This window comes from Numida meleagris, chromosome 5 (genome assembly GCF_002078875.1).
Source record: "Numida meleagris isolate 19003 breed g44 Domestic line chromosome 5, NumMel1.0, whole genome shotgun sequence".
Taxonomy (NCBI): domain Eukaryota; kingdom Metazoa; phylum Chordata; class Aves; order Galliformes; family Numididae; genus Numida; species Numida meleagris.
This window is the reverse complement of record NC_034413.1, coordinates 37,475,735-37,481,328: the sequence shown is the minus strand read 5'-3', so window position 1 is coordinate 37,481,328 and position 5,594 is coordinate 37,475,735. Positions and strand designations below refer to the sequence as shown.

Genomic DNA, 5,594 nt, shown 5'->3' with positions numbered 1-5,594 from the left:
GGGGGTGGAGAAGGAGAGGTGCCGGAGACACGGCGAGGTGGGGAAAGTTGGAGGAGGGAGAAGAGGAGAGGTGGGGGCGAGGCGGCCGCCCCGACACTTACAGGTGGGGCATGCGGAGCCGGGCAGCGCGGGATGAGCCGCCGGGAGAGCCGCTCAGGAATGGCACATACTTTCAAGGAAGATGAAGAACAAAAAGGGAGAGAGGGAGGGAGGAACAGGGAGGGAGGTCAGCCGGTGCTACAGCAATGCGATTAACCAGCAGAGAGGGAGAGAGAGGGAGAGAGAAAAACTTGATCCACCGGTTCCTTCCGAATCGGCACGGCAACCGGAGCGGGGGGGCTCGGGCGGCAGCGCACCGCAGGGCGGGCAGCCTAGGCCAACTTCCCGGAGCTGCTCCGGCCCCGAGCAGCTGCCCGCCCACCCGCCGCCGCACGACCTGTCAAAGTGATCCAAGTCCTGCCTCGCTGCTTTCATTTATTTTTATTTTTTAGGACCCTTTTCCTCCCACCCCATCCCCCCTAACCCCCCCTCCAGCCCCCCGCCGCACGGCCGCCGCGCCTCAGGCCGCAGGTGGCGGCGGGCGCCGAGGGAACGGCGGCAGGGCCGAGTAACGGGGCGCCCGCCGAGCGCTGCCGGGCGAGGGGCTGGGGGCTCCCCACGGCGCCTTACGCGCTATTCCCGAGGGGAGCAGCAACAAGTCGGGCCGGGGAGCGGAGCGCCGTGCTCCCGGGGGAAGGCGAGGGGAGAGGGAGGGACAGCACGGGGAGGGCCGCCAGGCGCAGATTTACCTCAGCCGCGCAGGCAGTGGATCACTTCCATGCCCCTTTTGTTTGTGTTTTTATTAGTGCCGCCGCCCCGCGCCCGTGCGCGGCCGCCTATGGAAACTGAGGCAGCGGCGCGGTCGCTAAGGGTAATCCTGCCGGCACTTCCTCCATCTTCGGAGAGCAGGGTTAGCCTGGGACAGCTGGTCAAACCCCGAGAAACCGATCCGCCCGCCGCCCTCACACACACGCACCGCGCACTCACTCACTCACTCACTCCCTCACTCCCTCTCTCTCTCTCACACACACACGCACGCACACACACACACATACACTGAGGCGCACGCAAGCGCGCCCCCGCCCGCAGGCGCGCGCCCCCCGCTCTCCGCGCGCGCACGCACGCACACACGGAGCGGGCGCGCGCCGCCGCCCCGCGCGCCTCACCCGGGAGGGAGGGGGGCACGCGAGGGGAGGGGGCCGCGCGGCGGGGCCGCTCAGCACGCTCGGCAATCGATTAGAGGACAAGTGCCGCCGCCGCGCGCCTCGCCTCACGCGGACACGCACACGCGCGCGCGCGCACCGCCCCCTGAGGGCAGCGGCGTGGCACCGGGCTCCCCCTCAGCGCTCGGCCCGCGGCGGAGGGCGAACTTGGGCGCTCCGTCGTGATTCAGCGCTTCTATTTTTAACCGGCCCGTGCCCAGCGCCCCTCGGCGCCGCTCTCCGCTCGGTGCCGCGGAGATGAAGGGCTCCCAGCCCCGCGCTGGTGCCTCGTTGGGCGTTCGGAGTGAAAGTGAGGTAATTTCTGCATTTTTTTTTTTTCTTCCCTTCAGGCGTTGCACTCCGAGGGAAAGCCCGGTTAAAATGAGAGACCCTCCGCAGCGTTGTCCCCAACCCCCGTGCACGGTGCGGTGGAGAAAGGGGAGAAACGGTGCTGTTCCCTGGCGACGGTAACCCTCACCCCACGGCGAGGGCACAGCTCATCACCTGCCACAACAACCTGTGGCGAGGTGGGCTCGGCCTCTGCTCCCAGGTCACAGCGGTAGGACGAGACGTGATGGCCTGAAGTTGCGCCAGGGGAGGTTCAGGTTGGATGTTAGGAAACATTTCTTCCCAGAAAGACCAGGGATGCTGTCACTGTTGGACACCGGGGTGAGCAAAGACTCTGGTTGTGTGCATCGTGTACGCAGGTAATAAAGCATTCTGAATCCAGAAAGGTAGGCACACAAACATTAGGAAGCATTAAAATTCAGAATGTGTGTTCGCCCTTCAGCCGTGTCACCCAGGAGAAGAGCTGACGGAGTTGTCCTTTACCTACGCTGGTTGCCAGATGGGAGCGATGCACATATTTTGCAAAAGAGCTTCAGGATTTGATGACTGGAGTTCCTCTATCGTGCACACCCGCATTCTTTGTGTAAGGCTCTAGGTGCCCATAAGTTTTGTGTTCAAACAAAACGTCAGCTACAACCTCAATTCTTGTTCCTGCTACGTGCAAGTGCAATACTGAGACCATGATGTGAGTTGAACCCAGATGTCATTGGCTTGGCCACTTGACATCAAATGACATTCTGCTTTGCAGTGGCAGAACCACCGCATCCTAAGAGAGGGAGACAAACTCCATTTTCAAAAATACATTGAATTATTCAGCAAGGCAAAAAGAGCCAAGCTAATAGCTCCCTCACCAACACTACAAATTTTAGCCAATTAGTCATTACACCACATCTGAGAAGTGGGTTAATTTACCTCTTCTCATTTTGCATAGGAAGGAGGCAGAAGGGTTAGGGGACTGGCCCAAGGCCATGAAGAGCAGTGCTCAGAGCTGAGCCTAGAAAGCAGACTTCTTGTTTCCCACGCCTACGTTTCAGCAACTAGACTTGGCTTGCCTACCTCAGAAAGTAGACTGGCATAGCTATAGCTGTGTAATTACGCTGTTACCGTTACGCCGGAATAACTCTCCTTGTGGACATTCTCCTCCAGATGGAAAGTGACTTCCCAAAAGCTGTCCAAATGAATTCACTCAACAGCAAACACTTCATGTTTTTGCACTTTTTTTCACTGTGGGGTCAAAATTCCCAAGATGCAGGTCTCAGCAGCTTTCAATAGCTCTTACAAGGCATTGGAAAGCATGGGTAAATGTAAAAGGTGTCGCTGAAATGCTGGGAGTTTTGTCATCAAGATTTTTATGACGCTTTTCATCAAAATGTTGAAAGCTGAAAGCTTCCAGCTGGCTCTCCTTACAGGTAATAATTTAATAACTAACAGCTTTTCTCCCAAAGCTGTTGGAACCGGCTTGAGTCATGGAAGCTGATGGGAAAAGCCAGACCCATCCTCTACAGTAATTATTTCTGGTTTTAATCCTGCTGCTCCATAAGCTTTCAAAACCAAATGAAGCTGTGAAAACAGGCAAGAGTGACCAAGGGAAAAGCAGGGGACAGGCACTAACCTGAAAGGGTTCACCCTTAAAAATTAATTTGTTAAGTGCAAAGACTGCAGAGATGAGAGCATCTTCACTACAGCAACATGGGCATAGGGTGAATCACTGGTTTCATTGCAAAATTCAGCTCTGCCACAGCTCAGGGGCTGCAGTGAGAGCTCCAGTGATTTCCATCAACCACACGTTTGCTCCCAGATTATACTCTCTGGAGCAGCTGTAATGACCTTGAGGATCAAGTGGTGGTTTAGGGATCAGGACACCAATGTTCACATCCAACCATGGTCAGATGTCCTCTGTGTGATTTCAACCAAGTCATTATTCCTGTGCATTTCAGTTCTGTTTTTAAATTGCAGCAACAAATGCAATGAGAGGTTTTTCTTCAGCAGAATAGTAGCCTGAAAGCAATTCTCAGCTGTGCCACAGTCTTCTGACATGCTATAGAAGCTGCTTGGGCAAATATTTTAGAGAGCCATTTCTGGAGCTCCTTTCCCCTCTGTTTCCATCCACAAGAGCAAAGCAGCCCTCACACAGCCCTGCCTGCTCTAGACAGCTCTCTGCCACAACAGCCCAGCTACCCAGGGGACAGCCACCCAGTCCTGAGTCTTGTCATGTCCCCAGGGTAAGCATGGGCCTTAGTCCTCCCTTGCTGTGCTGGAGGCAACAGAGCTGCCCCATTTAACAGAGAGGGTGGGAGGAGAAATTAATGCCTTATAATGCCTCATCAATAACATGCTTCAGTAGGTCAGTGATGGGCTCAGCCTGTTTTCAGCAGAGTATTCAACTATATATGCATTTAACGTGTGTGTGTGTATGCATTCACATACATACATTACTTTTCAAAACAGACAAAAAGGCTTTTTATATAAATTCTGGTTTAAATGATCTGATTCTCATTTTTTGTGTGCTTTTATAAGGTCAAAGTATTCTAGGAGTTAGCTCCCCAAAAGCTTGTGTTAGGTATTCACATAAATAATAGCTTATCATAGCAAAAGCTCCAGGTTTATTTAGATTTAGCAAATTAAAAAAGGCGTATCTACCACCCTGCTGCCTCAGACAGCTATGAACTGCACTGAGCCACGGACCCCCAGGTCAGCTTTCATGCCTTTAGACTGAACCCTCTCTTTTCCAACCAAGAAGGGGTACTTTGATGAGAAGTTGGATCAAATCCCAATATACTTTGAACAGGACAAATGTAGACCTTTCTTTACTTAACTATGTTGGGCAATCTAAACCATATAAGCACTAATCTATTCAGTATTCCATCTCCTCCTCTTTACTACAAAAAGGCACTGTTTTATGCTTATGTGCACCAATAAAGAGACCTATAAAGAAAATAATGAACATCCTTGAATATTTTCAGGCCATACCCTATTAATTTTAAAAGCGACTCGACATACTGCACCCCTTGTATTTCAGCAAGATAAAAGCCTATAGATTAATTCCTATTAAAACAGTTGGTATTTTCAGGACATGCAGATGTAATTTATGGAGAGGCACAATACTCATAATAGCTCAAAGGCCACAGAAACTGTAGATCTGTGTCTGTTACTGTAGTTGTACAGGCATTCATTGTACAGAGAGCAGTTGAAAAGACGGAGTATGTAATCTGAATACTAAATTTGTGAATAGTTTCTCACTTGGGCTGGTTAGGCTTTTCAAGAGCAGCGGATGCTTTGTGGGAGACTTTGTAAGACATTCTGCTAATACATCACATGGTTGCTGTATTTTCTTATCGTTACTGTTAGAGCTTTATTCATTAACACACAGTATTTGATTCTTAGAAGGGCACTAGCTCCTGCTCTGTACTCTCCACCTGTATTCAGTGTGCTTCGTGTGAGACAACTTCCACAACAAATTCTGCTTCTTTCTATCAAGTGAGCAACTTGATGTATATATAAACCAAAAGTGTGCAAGAAATCAAGATTTCTTCCCTCCCCAAGTACTCCATTTGCTGTATTCAAGTTACTTGGAAAATAGTATCGTATTTTATGTTTTATTATCAACAATAAAAGTGTACAGGTTTTCTATTTTATTATGGAGATATAAATGTATATGGATACATCACTTATGAGGTAGGGAGATTCTGAAGTGTCCTCACAACTTTTAATTTTGACACGAGCTACTAACAGAGGATATTTGAGGCTGAGTTCATCTCTATTCTTTGCACAGCCCCTAGCGCAATGAGGATTTATTCATGACCTAGCATCCCACGTCGTACTTCGCCAAAATTAAGAGTCAAACTTTACTTTGCTTATGGCCAGAAATCTCAATACCAGCAGAACTGAATACATCTAATGTTCAACGGGAACAGCACAGTAGCATATAGTTCAAAAGTAAGGTGGACCATTTAATTTACTCGAGGATGGAGGCATTTAGGCAATTGCTACTCAAGCTGAAATTTG

General features: G+C 50.5%; 1 protein-coding gene and 1 long non-coding RNA gene across 8 annotated transcripts in view; one reads left to right on the top strand and one right to left on the bottom strand.

Moving 5' to 3' along the window:
* The window catches only part of IKZF2 (IKAROS family zinc finger 2), a 114,012-nt gene extending 112,923 nt beyond the window's left edge, over positions 1–1,089 (bottom strand). For 4 of the 7 annotated variants that reach the window (XM_021400791.1, XM_021400796.1, XM_021400788.1 and 1 more), the window contains exon 1: positions 789–1,089. The gene's annotated coding sequence lies outside the window, so the exon portion shown is untranslated. Of the gene's footprint in view, positions 1–101; positions 341–788 lie in introns of those variants that run through there. The other 3 variants (XM_021400797.1, XM_021400794.1, XM_021400789.1) reach the window with 2 other exon arrangements.
* Positions 7–5,224, top strand: LOC110400684. Its single transcript, XR_002440028.1, has 2 exons — positions 7–103; positions 1,592–5,224. It is a non-coding gene; the product is annotated as an uncharacterized LOC110400684 (long non-coding RNA).